At 35.0% G+C, this 11,600-nt stretch overlaps 1 long non-coding RNA gene across 1 annotated transcript; it reads left to right on the top strand.

The window, feature by feature from the left end:
* Positions 1–516: 516 nt before the first annotated feature.
* Positions 517–3,359, top strand: LOC137065248 (uncharacterized). The gene is made up of 4 exons (XR_010901605.1): positions 517–1,106; positions 1,648–1,740; positions 2,268–2,389; positions 3,108–3,359. It is a non-coding gene; the product is annotated as an uncharacterized lncRNA (long non-coding RNA).
* Positions 3,360–11,600: the final 8,241 nt, after the last annotated feature.

Below are 11,600 nucleotides of genomic sequence, written 5' to 3'. Positions count from 1 at the left end.
AGGTCCAGAAGAGATGGCTCATTCTTTGATTTCTTTGAATCGGGGGTATGCGGAGCCGAATCAAGTTCGGTCAAATCTTTAGAAAGCAAAGTTTCACGTTGCTGTAGGATTTGTGCATAATTATGCACCTCCACAATTTCCTGTTCAGCATCCGTCCACACCTCTTCAGAGTCTTTCTTGGAACTTTGTCTTTCTTTGCGTTTTCCGGCCATGATTTTCAGCGACGTCAATCAGCTTGCACGTTAACAACGGATTAAACTTATTAATGGTATATATTTTTTGCACCAAATACAGTTCAAATGCGGAGTAAACAAGTTAGCAGAATTTCTATGCGACCAAATTAAACTAGTTACCACAAAAGTATGGAATTTGGAGATGAAACTTTCTCACCTCACGGATTAACAACCTCCACGGTCGCCATCTTGCGCAACCACGTACTCGTCAAATGTTGCCGAACGGTCAAGGGACCCTGACGTCAGCTGTTGACGCACAGGGTACCCCTAAATCGCCATTTTTCGACGTACTGGGTAATCCACTGATTTCAATGAGAAACCTAGGACGTCATAAACAGACGTGTTGGGCATGTGAATGTTATCGTTATGATGGAATATATTGGGTTATAATTTTTACATTATGACATGTTGGAGTGTGATTCTCAATTTAATCAGCCAGCACAATTGTATTTACATTTATTTACGCTACGATACACGTTTGAAACAGCAGTCAAACCCCACCCCGCCCTAAACCTACCCATTTGCGTATTATATGATATAAAACACAGACTGTAACAGACAACAGGCACACTTTATTGAAAAAGTCCAACTATTCCGAGGCCAAACGATTGAATTGTGTGAAGAAAAGACCCAAAAGCAATCACCGTCTCTATCCGCGCCGCGCGCCGCGCGCGCCCCGGCGTCACACTGAAGACGCCACAGGTAGACCCCTCGGCGTCACGCGATGGACGAACTGGGAACCCAATTGCTTTCAGTGGGAAACCTTTGGCGTCAACATTAGACGGCAATTCTATCGGTATGAAATCGCGCTGAAGAAGTCTCATTCAGAACACATCGCGATGTTTGGCATCAGATCACGTGTGCCACATGTTGGTGAGTAGTCATACATATTATGTCCTAATATTTGATATAAAGTATTTTCTGCTTGTCGTTATCGATCATGTTCAGTCACTGCATTGTATCTGTCATCATCTCCACTGAGGCTTTGCATTTCTTTGCTTTCTAAATAAACACACCTTGCTAATAGGGTGATTAAACACTGTCACGTGACGTGCTATAGACCTTTAAACATTTGTTAAAATTTAATAATAATTACTAGTGTAGTTCCAACGTGGGATTTGTAGTAGAAGCACAATAAAAAAATAATAATAAAAAAAAAACACTTGTCATGCGTTTACCACAGTATTGGTAGTTTTAATGTGATATTTGTTGTAAATAAACAGTAACCACAACAATTGATATTTTTAATGTGATATTTGTTGTAAATAAACAGTAGCCACAACAATTACCATGCTTTAAATGCATTTTAATGTAAAATCCAAATATTGTTATTTAAATAGTATACTTTATAATGCTATATATTATATATTATGACTTTTTTCTCTCTTTCTTTTTTTTTTTTTTACCTGAAAAGACCAAAAGGGCCTCTCGGACTCAGTCAACCCATTCTTGTTTGTGGAGAAGTAACGGAGAAAACCAAAAGCTGCAACAGCAAATATTTGTAATGGTATGTATGTGTTGGTTTGAACCCTTTATCAAACATTTTATTTAGCATTTGTTGTTACTTATTCTTACAAATCCCATAGCTCAATCAGTAAGAACATATTCCCGAAGTCTTAATAATTCACAAGATTTAACAAGTTGTCAAATTCGTATGATTCTCGTACATATAGCTCTGAAAAAAATGAAGAGACCACTTAACATGGATTTCTAAATGTTAAGTGGTCTCTTAATTTTTTTTCCAGAGCTGTATTTGTATATGAAGAGTTCAGATGCAAAAGCCTCAAAAAGCCACTTCGGTCACATGACATCAGATATTCAATTATTTTTTCTTAATCAGATCACTTGCACTGTTTATAACGTCCCGTTTGCATGTAAATAATTTATGTGATCACAAAATCAAGTGAGTTATCTACATTTTCAAACAAATTCTTATGATATAGCTTGCTATTACATACTTTTAACTGTCTTAATTTATATGTTTTAAAAACAATAGTATTTGCACAGAGTAAATGATACTTTCTTGTTTTACAGAAGAGAAGAAAGACCAGACCTTATATCGAAGCAAGCTAAGAAAATAAGTCCTTTGTTTAGGGTGAGGAAGGAAGATGGACATCTTGTGCCCGAAGAAGACAGAAAAGTGCGCAAGTCCATTGGTATGTCTTGTATTGAAGCGATGCTGTAATATGTAGTACAAAATTTGATGTTGATCTCTCAAAGGACTATTCATTTCAACAGTGATCATTCTTTCTACTCTGATAAAATACGTACCATTATTCATGTCTAAATCTTTTAATAACTCCTAAAATAAGCAAATGAGGTTCTGTATCTTGGATTTATTTAAAATGGTAAATATTTGTTTTCCCTTTTTGATACAATTATTATTACACTTTTGGCCTTCAGTTCTTAAAAACTGCACCGTCTGTTTGTCTTAGATAAAAGCAGACAAGTGTGGGAAAAAGCATTTAGTTGTTATAAACTCCATGTATTTCTCCATTGTTTTGTAGACCATGGATGGTTCTGGGTAGCTTTAGAAGATAATGAGTTGGGACATATTAGGAATCAAATAGTAAATGTTCTTTGAATTATGTGAAATATCTGGTTAGTTCTTTCTAAAAGATCTACTGTTTAAAAGGTTGCTGTTGATATGGGTAAATTAGTTTTTGTTCAGTACTTGGCTAATATTATGGGCTGCAATATTATACATAATGCTTCAATGTGTATATTATTTTATGTACTGACTGCTGCTTTGTAAATTTAAATCAGGAATTGGCATTTCTGCCCATTTTGAGGTGGAGAGTTTACTGAAGAACATAGGTTAACCTGACTGTACATTAAACTTAATATGAATTGTGTTTGTTGTTTTACTTTTAGACCAGGACTGGAGAACGCCGGATTATACGACTTCTTCCTCTGGTTGAGAAAAGGCGACACAACATCAGTGATCACATCATCTGTACATTGATTATACTGTAGGGTACAAGTGGGCGAACTGTTTAGAAGAAGAAGAACATGAACATGATAGAGGGAAGAGACAGAAACCAGTCTAGTTGTAATAATGAATCATTATTTTCCAACACTATATCAAATCTGTTTTCTGTATCATAGTTGACTGGATGGGATTATGTGGCACTCATTTGTGTGCCTTCAGCAGCTGTGAATGGATTAATATGATGTTAATGTGTTTTTTAAAACCCATTTTTATATATCTTGAATCTTATTTGACTTTATTCTACTTTATCAACTGTATACTGTATCCTCCAATAAAGTGTTGAGTGATAAAGTATGGTGAGTATTGTGTATGGTGTTTGGTACAGTAAATACACATTCAACAAGTTTATTTAGGTTATCTAATTAATTACCAAGAATATTTTTACTTGAGAAGTAAACATTTTTTATCTGGTTATATTATATTTGGTACAATGCTCCAAAAAGTTGTATATACTTGCATGCTGTGACAAGTATGTCAGTTTTCAGTGAAATAAAGGGAAGGATTACAAACACTTCAAGCTTAACTGAAGATGATCCATGTTGATCATTCTGGTACATCTACTACTGCAATAAAAATTAAAGCATGCACATTTTCGATGCCAGGTACGTGAAGAGGGTGTAGATGAAATTGTGACAATGTCTCTTGTTATTTTACTTAATGGTGCATGGTCCTATATTTAATAGTAATAATGAAGTGTAAATAATATAAATAGTTTTTGTTTACTCTGGAAAGTGGATAATGGCAAGTTGTTGCAGGTTCATCCATTATATTTATTAGTGTTTATCCATAAAATAAAAGAAAACTTAATAATTATTATTTTACAACATTTCTTTCAAATATTTCTGTATTTCATCAGATGGTCTTACAATATCAAAACCTATACACAAGCATGACGTTAGAATAGAAAAGACAAAATACTCTGATATTTAAATGTGACTCAAAGTTTGTTGTCCGTGATGAGGAGAATAGATCTGTGTATGTTGTACTGCCCTTACACCTCCAGGGACCCAGTAGTGGCCCCTTGAAGAGCAAAAAAAAAAGCATATTTCAAATGGCTTTAACTCAAAGTCTGGTTAGCGTATCACAGAGAAAATTGGCAGGACAACTGCATATGCAATGTTTACTAAATAATGTTGGCCACAGTTTTCAGACATATATGGAAAGCTGCCATAAAGGTTTTTTTAAAAGTGCTCACAGTAAAATATACAATTTCAGCTTGGCCCTCATATATGTCATATAGGTTTACACAATGAACATATTTTAATATCCAGTTGTCCATTAAATATGTTATTTACTTAACATTTATTGTTTCATTATGAAACCTTTTAAACTACATTACCCATATATCTGTCATTGTATCAATGCAATGGGAAACATGGCGCTGTAGTTCATAGAAGTGTGCAGAAATGCTTAGGGTTAGGGTTGGGTTCTCAGTAAAGGAGTCATTTCTCACAACATAGCGACACTTTATAGTTAGCTTAACGTATTACTGACGTAATAACACCAAAACATACTTTGTAACATGAAACGCCGTTTTATATGAGTTAAAACAGATAGTCCAATCACAGCGCGTTCTGCGATAAAGTCACAGCCAATGACAACCCAGCTGAACAGAGGCGTCACACTTACTTGTCCATTTATGGTAAATTATATCACATCTCATCCGGTTCAACTGAAGGGGTAGATTCCTTAAAGAATTAATATTTAGGCTAAATATTATATTTATTATAATAAATATTAAATATTATTTATTCTAAATATAGGCTAAATATTTATTTATTCTAATTAAATAATAAAACTCACATTTTAAAATGAAAGTCTTCTTTGTGTGGTTAAACTGATGCATAATAAATATATTTGAAAGAGAATCCTTTTTCTATGCAATGGTCTACAAGCATAAACTTCTTTAAGCCATCCTTTACAATCTGAACTCTCGGAATTAAAACAAATATAACAAAAGCACAATGAATGCACACAATTTTGTAAGCATATTCCAATATTTAATGTCAAACAGTTTAAATACAAATGTAGTGCCCATATATATATATATATATATATATATATATATATATATATATATATATATATATATATATATATATATATATATATATATATATATGCAAAAAAATAACATTTTACATTCTAAACTTTAATACTATATATTTGCGATTATTGTTCACTTTTATTGTAACTAAATTAAATGCCAATTAAAATAGTTGATGATTATTGTAAATGTTAACCATTTTCAGTAAGAAAATACTTCTATAAAGTACATTCATGTTACAGTTACATTAACAAGGTAGTGATATAATGATAGAGGTAGTTATGGTGGACATGTACTTTAGTGACCATTGTAATAAAAGTTTTAATGAATAATTATTGATTTCAAAAGGTATTAACTCTCACTATCTTCATTTGTTCAAACAAACAACAAATGCAGAAATATACATTGGACTATAGCATCATGAAGTCAATGCATGACTAGAACTAGTGGATGGCAATAGATATGTCCTTCACTAAATCTCCTGATGATAAAGGCATAGGCAGACATCAAGAACAGTTTATGAATATTGGTTCTGCATATATCAAAGAGATCATAAGACTCCACAGACTCCACGTGAAGACTTTGAGACACTGTGACAGAGCAAAGGGTGCACTTCACTGGACATGTCCCATGTATGCCCAAACAACAACACCCAAAAACACTTATGAAGTGGACACCACCAGGAGGACGCACGAGACAGGGAAAACCAAGGAAGATATGAGACAGATGTTTCACGAAGACCTCAATGCCGGTGTTCCATGAGAAGATGTGAAAACGTGGCCACAGATCGAATATGTTGGAGGACACATGTTGCCCAATGTGCCCAGGACAGGACATGATGATGATGTTGTCAGTTTATACATAACTGTAGGATTTATTTCTGTAAAAAACGATGCATAATTAAATGTTAAATACATTTATGTAATAAGTTCACAGATATGTGTGCATTCCCATTATTAAAAGTATATAATAGCAAGCTATATCATATGAATTTGTTTGAAAATGTAGATAACGCACTTGATTTTGTGATCACATACATTATTTACATGCAAACGGGACGTTAATAATAATAAAAATAATTGAATATCTGATGTCATGTGACCGAAGTGGCTTTTTGAGGCTTTTGCATCTGAACTCTTCATATACAAATACAGCTCTGGATATACTATACTATTTAAATAACAATATTTGGTTTTTACATTAAAATGCATTTAAAGCATGGTAATTGTTGTGGTTACTGTTTATTTACAACAAATATCACATTAAAACTACCAATACTGTGGTAAACGCATGACAAGTGTTTTTTTTTTTTTTTTTTTATTTTTTTATTGTGCTTCTACTACAAATGCCACGTTGGAACTACACTAGTAATTATTATTAAATTTTAACAAATGTTTAAAGGTCTATAGCACGTCACGTGACAGTGTTTAATCACCCTATTAGCAAGGTGTGTTTATTTAGAAAGCAAAGAAATGCAAAGCCTCAGTGGAGATGATGACAGATACAATGCAGTGACTGAACATGATCGATAACGACAAGCAGAAAATACTTTATATCAAATATTAGGACATAATATGTATGACTACTCACCAACATGTGGCACACGTGATCTGATGCCAAACATCGCGATGTGTTCTGAATGAGACTTCTTCAGCGCGATTTCATACTGATAGAATTGCCGTCTAATGTTGACGCCAAAGGTTTCCCACTGAAAGCAATTGGGTTCCCAGTTCGTCCATCGCGTGACGCCGAGGGGTCTACCTGTGGCGTCTTCAGTGTGACGCCGGGGTGCGCGCGGCGCGCGGCGCGCGGCGCGGATAGAGACGGTGATTGCTTTTGGGTCTTTTCTTCACACAATTCAATCGTTTGGCCTCGGAATAGTTAGACTTTTTCAATAAAGTGTGCCTGTTGTCTGTTACAGTCTGTGTTTTATATCATATAATACGCAAATGGGTAGGTTTAGGGCGGGGTGGGGTTTGACTGCTGTTTCAAACGTGTATCGTAGCGTAAATAAATGTAAATACAATTGTGCTGGCTGATTAAATTGAGAATCACACTCCAACATGTCATAATGTAAAAATTATAACCCAATATATTCCATCATAACGATAACATTCACATGCCCAACACGTCTGTTTATGACGTCCTAGGTTTCTCATTGAAATCAGTGGATTACCCAGTACGTCGAAAAATGGCGATTTAGGGGTACCCTGTGCGTCAACAGCTGACGTCAGGGTCCCTTGACCGTTCGGCAACATTTGACGAGTAGGGGTGAGACTGTGTTGCAACAACACAGATTTCCTATAGCCTATATATATTTTTATTTTATTTTACGTTTTTTTATTTTATTTTATAGTACTTATTTTATTATTATAGTTTTTTAAAATGTTATTATTATAAAATAATTTAAAAGTTTTGTTTACAGTTTTATTTTGTAAAAAAAGTACATTTTAAAATTTAAAAGACCCATTTTAGATAGATTTTATTAAGTACTTTATTATGTATGTATATTATAAAAGATTTATATATATATATATATATAATATAATATTCTAATTTATTTCTAACTTAATTTAAAAGTCATTTTATTTATTTTAAAATTATTTAAAAGTTTTGTTTATGGTTTTATTTTATTTTAAAAAATATTATAAAAATATACATTTTATAAACTATATAAATATATTTGGATGGATAGATGGATGGATGGATAGATGGATGGATGGATGGATGGATTTTAATGGATTTTAAAGTAATTGATTTAAAATGATTTTATTTATTATTAATATATATATATATATATATATATATATATATATATATATATATATATATATATATATATATATATATATATATATATATATATTGTTTTACAATAGAAATTGCTGTGCTGAGAGATAAGGCCAGTTTCATCCCAGAGTTCTGCCCTTCTGCCATCTTCAGAATGACTTTGCAAGCTCTACTGCGGTTCCTCTGGGACTGTGGTGGCCCACAGAGGGGATTGGATTTTGATTGGAGGCAGGGCTGGATGAAATGAGGCAGAGGCTCAGAGGCCGGCCAGCCTGCGGGGAAGCGGATGGGGGAAAAGGGCCCGCCCTGCAGGAGCAGGTACTTCAGCTTTTATTACCGTCTCCTCACACATCACCTCATGACGGAAGGTGAAAGACGGAGAGACAGGGGTGGGATCTCATTAAGCGGCGTGCGCTCTCACTAAACCATCTATCTTCATCCAGTGTGGGCCGCTAAGCATTTTCCTGCCACTAATAACCCACAACGGCATTCTGATGTAATTCCAGATTTTAGAATGCAACAGTTTTTATTTTCTTGTTTGTATAATTCTGGATCTTTACTCTTCCAGGAGAGGGCACCGATTGCCAGGTTGAAAATGAAGCTCTGGACGCCATTATGGAACTTAATCACCTCACTAGAGCCTTCAGCAAGATAAAACTGTTTGTTTGCATGCATGTGTGTGTGTTTACGTACAGACCGTGTATCTACCCATCATGCAATTTGCAAATGAGCCTGTCAAGTTCAGTATGTACCTCCTGAACACATTTCCATGCTACGGTAAAAGTTAAACTATTGACATTTGTACAGACATGCTTTTTGCTGTGTTTAAATGTCACTGATTGTGGGTGCCGGGCTTATTCTGAATGCGGCTTGCTGATTGGCTGACATGCACTATAAATGGTCGACTCATTTCCACTTGATTTCATGGTAAATGCTGACACATTTTCCGGCTAGTGTTCACCTGGAAAGCTAGCAATTAAATCATCGAAAGCATTCGGTTTTCACCTTGTAAACCATCTGCTGTCGTGCTATTGTGTGAAATGCTAAACCTGTTGAAAGCATGCATCTCGTATTGGTAGGGGACGCCGGGGCTAGTTGTCACACAGGCTACCTGATGATAAGATTTTAATAAAATCACATTCTGAGATAAATAGTCCCAGTTATGAGAAATAAAGTTACAAATAAAATCAATTTTAAGGAATTAAGTTTCAGTTGTGGGCTATAAAGACAATTATAAAGGAACAATTATGAGAAATAAAGGTGCTATTCTGGGTAATATAATCAATCAATTATGAGAAATAATGTTACAATTGATATTTAAAATCAATTATGAGATATAACATACAATTATGAAAAACTACATTAAGTTGTAATTTTAAGAGATATAAATATGCCTGAAAAACCACCTCATGTAAGCACAAAAACGTTTTTGCAATTATATGGGAGTTTTTGCGAAATTGGCCTGTTTCCATTGAGCGTATATTTTCAATTCGCAATTTCAATTAGCATAAATTAAAGAGTAATGGAAACGCAGCTAGTGCTGCATGACACAAGCTGATTGGCTTCTGCTGATCCTGCAGCCAATGAGATTGTGTGTTCAACATTTAAATAATCTTGCTCAGTGTTTCCTGTAAACTAGTCCTGCAAGGCACTATCAGATTTAAGGGGTGGCCCCACTGTACTTTTCGTTCCATTGACTTCCATTCCATCAGACCGGAAACCATCAGCGAAAAGTTTTGCATTGTACCCTTTCATACATAAGTTTAAAATATTCTGGCTGACCCCCCCAGCGTGAGTTTTTCACAGAGACTGTTATTTAGAACGTATCACTTTATTGTTTCCATGGTGACGCATTACACCGCAGTCACGATAGTGCTGTATGACTGATGACCTGTTTTATTTAAAGGCCCACTGAAGTGCCTTGAAACACGCTGCATTATTCAATGTGTTGACGTAATTTCCCCTGAAACGGCTCCAGCTGTTTGCAGCTCCTCCCCTTTTTTGAAACAGCCAATAGCGTTTTGTTAATATACACTTTGACTAGAGGCGCAAGAGTGCAGCGGACCTTTCTGTTTGGTAAAGCCAGTTTCCTCTAACACTGTTTACCATCATAATCTCCTCCATATCGCTTTGAAATGCAGCATTCTGTGCAGAATTTAAATGGGTCCGATATGTTTGTTGCGCTGCGCTCTCGTGTCTGTAGTCTAAATTTAGACCAGAGCCGTTGGGGTGTGTGCGCTGCTGCGGTGTGTGAAACTAACGTGAAAACAGACTTTATTTGCCCCATTGAAAGCATATTTACACAGAATCGTTTCCTATCACATATATAGTGTGCTATGTGCCTTTCACCATGTAGAAATGAGTAAATGTGTGTTAACAACTGACCGATTCAGCCACAGCTTCAGCAACGTAGGGGGCGGGCTTTAGATTCTAGAAAGCATTTTGATTGGACAGAACATTTGACGAGAAAATTAAGTCTGTGATGATGTCACCAAAATCTGAGATTCGTTGTAACTGGAGACTGTAAATTTTGAACGCTTATATCTCCTAAATGCAAATTTTGTCATAGTTTTGGAACATACCAGCTTATTTATAACTTTAAGGCTAACACAGTCATACTAAAAGCTAAAAAACTTAAATTTAGATTTCAGTGGACCTTTAACTTTTCCTTCTTTATTAAAAATATTCATACATTTGTTAACTATAGCTTGAAATATTTGATACTCCGACTGTCAAATATGGGCAAGTAGATATATCTGATATGTAGTGTTTATCTGAAAAGTAGTGTTTATCTGATATGAATAAAAAGAATTGTCTAATTATAATGAAGAGGAGTATTATTGCCGATTGCATAGACATTAGTGTGTATTTTACACTCTAACTCTAAATGTTTTGCTGTCTGAAAATGTCTGAAACCTAAAATAAATATTTTGCAGTTGAAAACATCGAATAGTTGATATATATGACAAGCGCTGAGTGTGCCTGTCTCTGGCTCAGCACCAGCCAAAGCGTAAAAGTATGTTTGAATTGAGCAGTTGCTCACATGATGCACTGAATGTTCTAATCAGTACGGTGTGATAGTACGATCCAGGGACCAGCCAAGACTGATCACACCGGTGTGATCGTACATTCGGAAGGGTTAAAAGAACAATAGTTTTGCAGTAAAGTCGAGTAGATTATATATTTTGTACATTTTAAGTGTATTGCTATTTGTTATATGTTGAATTCATGTTTATAAAAAAGACACTTCGGACAGTCACATCATTTCACAACCTTTGAAGTTTCCAAAGAAATGTTGCTCAAAGTCCAGTATGAACGCGACTCTGAAACCCTCCACCTCTCCCTGCTCCACTTGCCTAAATTTGCTACAGAATTTATGTATGTATATTTATGCAGCAGCAGCATACCTAACATGCTCACAGTAGAATGTCTGTGTATCTATTAGCAGTAGCAAGTCCATAGTTGCTTTGCTGCAGCAGAGTAGCAGACATAGTCCGCCAATACTAAATACATTTACATTTCCTTATTCAATAACAAG

This window comes from Pseudorasbora parva, chromosome 25, assembly GCF_024679245.1.
Source record: "Pseudorasbora parva isolate DD20220531a chromosome 25, ASM2467924v1, whole genome shotgun sequence".
Classification (NCBI taxonomy): domain Eukaryota; kingdom Metazoa; phylum Chordata; class Actinopteri; order Cypriniformes; family Gobionidae; genus Pseudorasbora; species Pseudorasbora parva.
The sequence above is the reverse complement of the archived record's forward strand: the minus strand, read 5'-3'. Positions and strand labels throughout refer to the sequence as shown.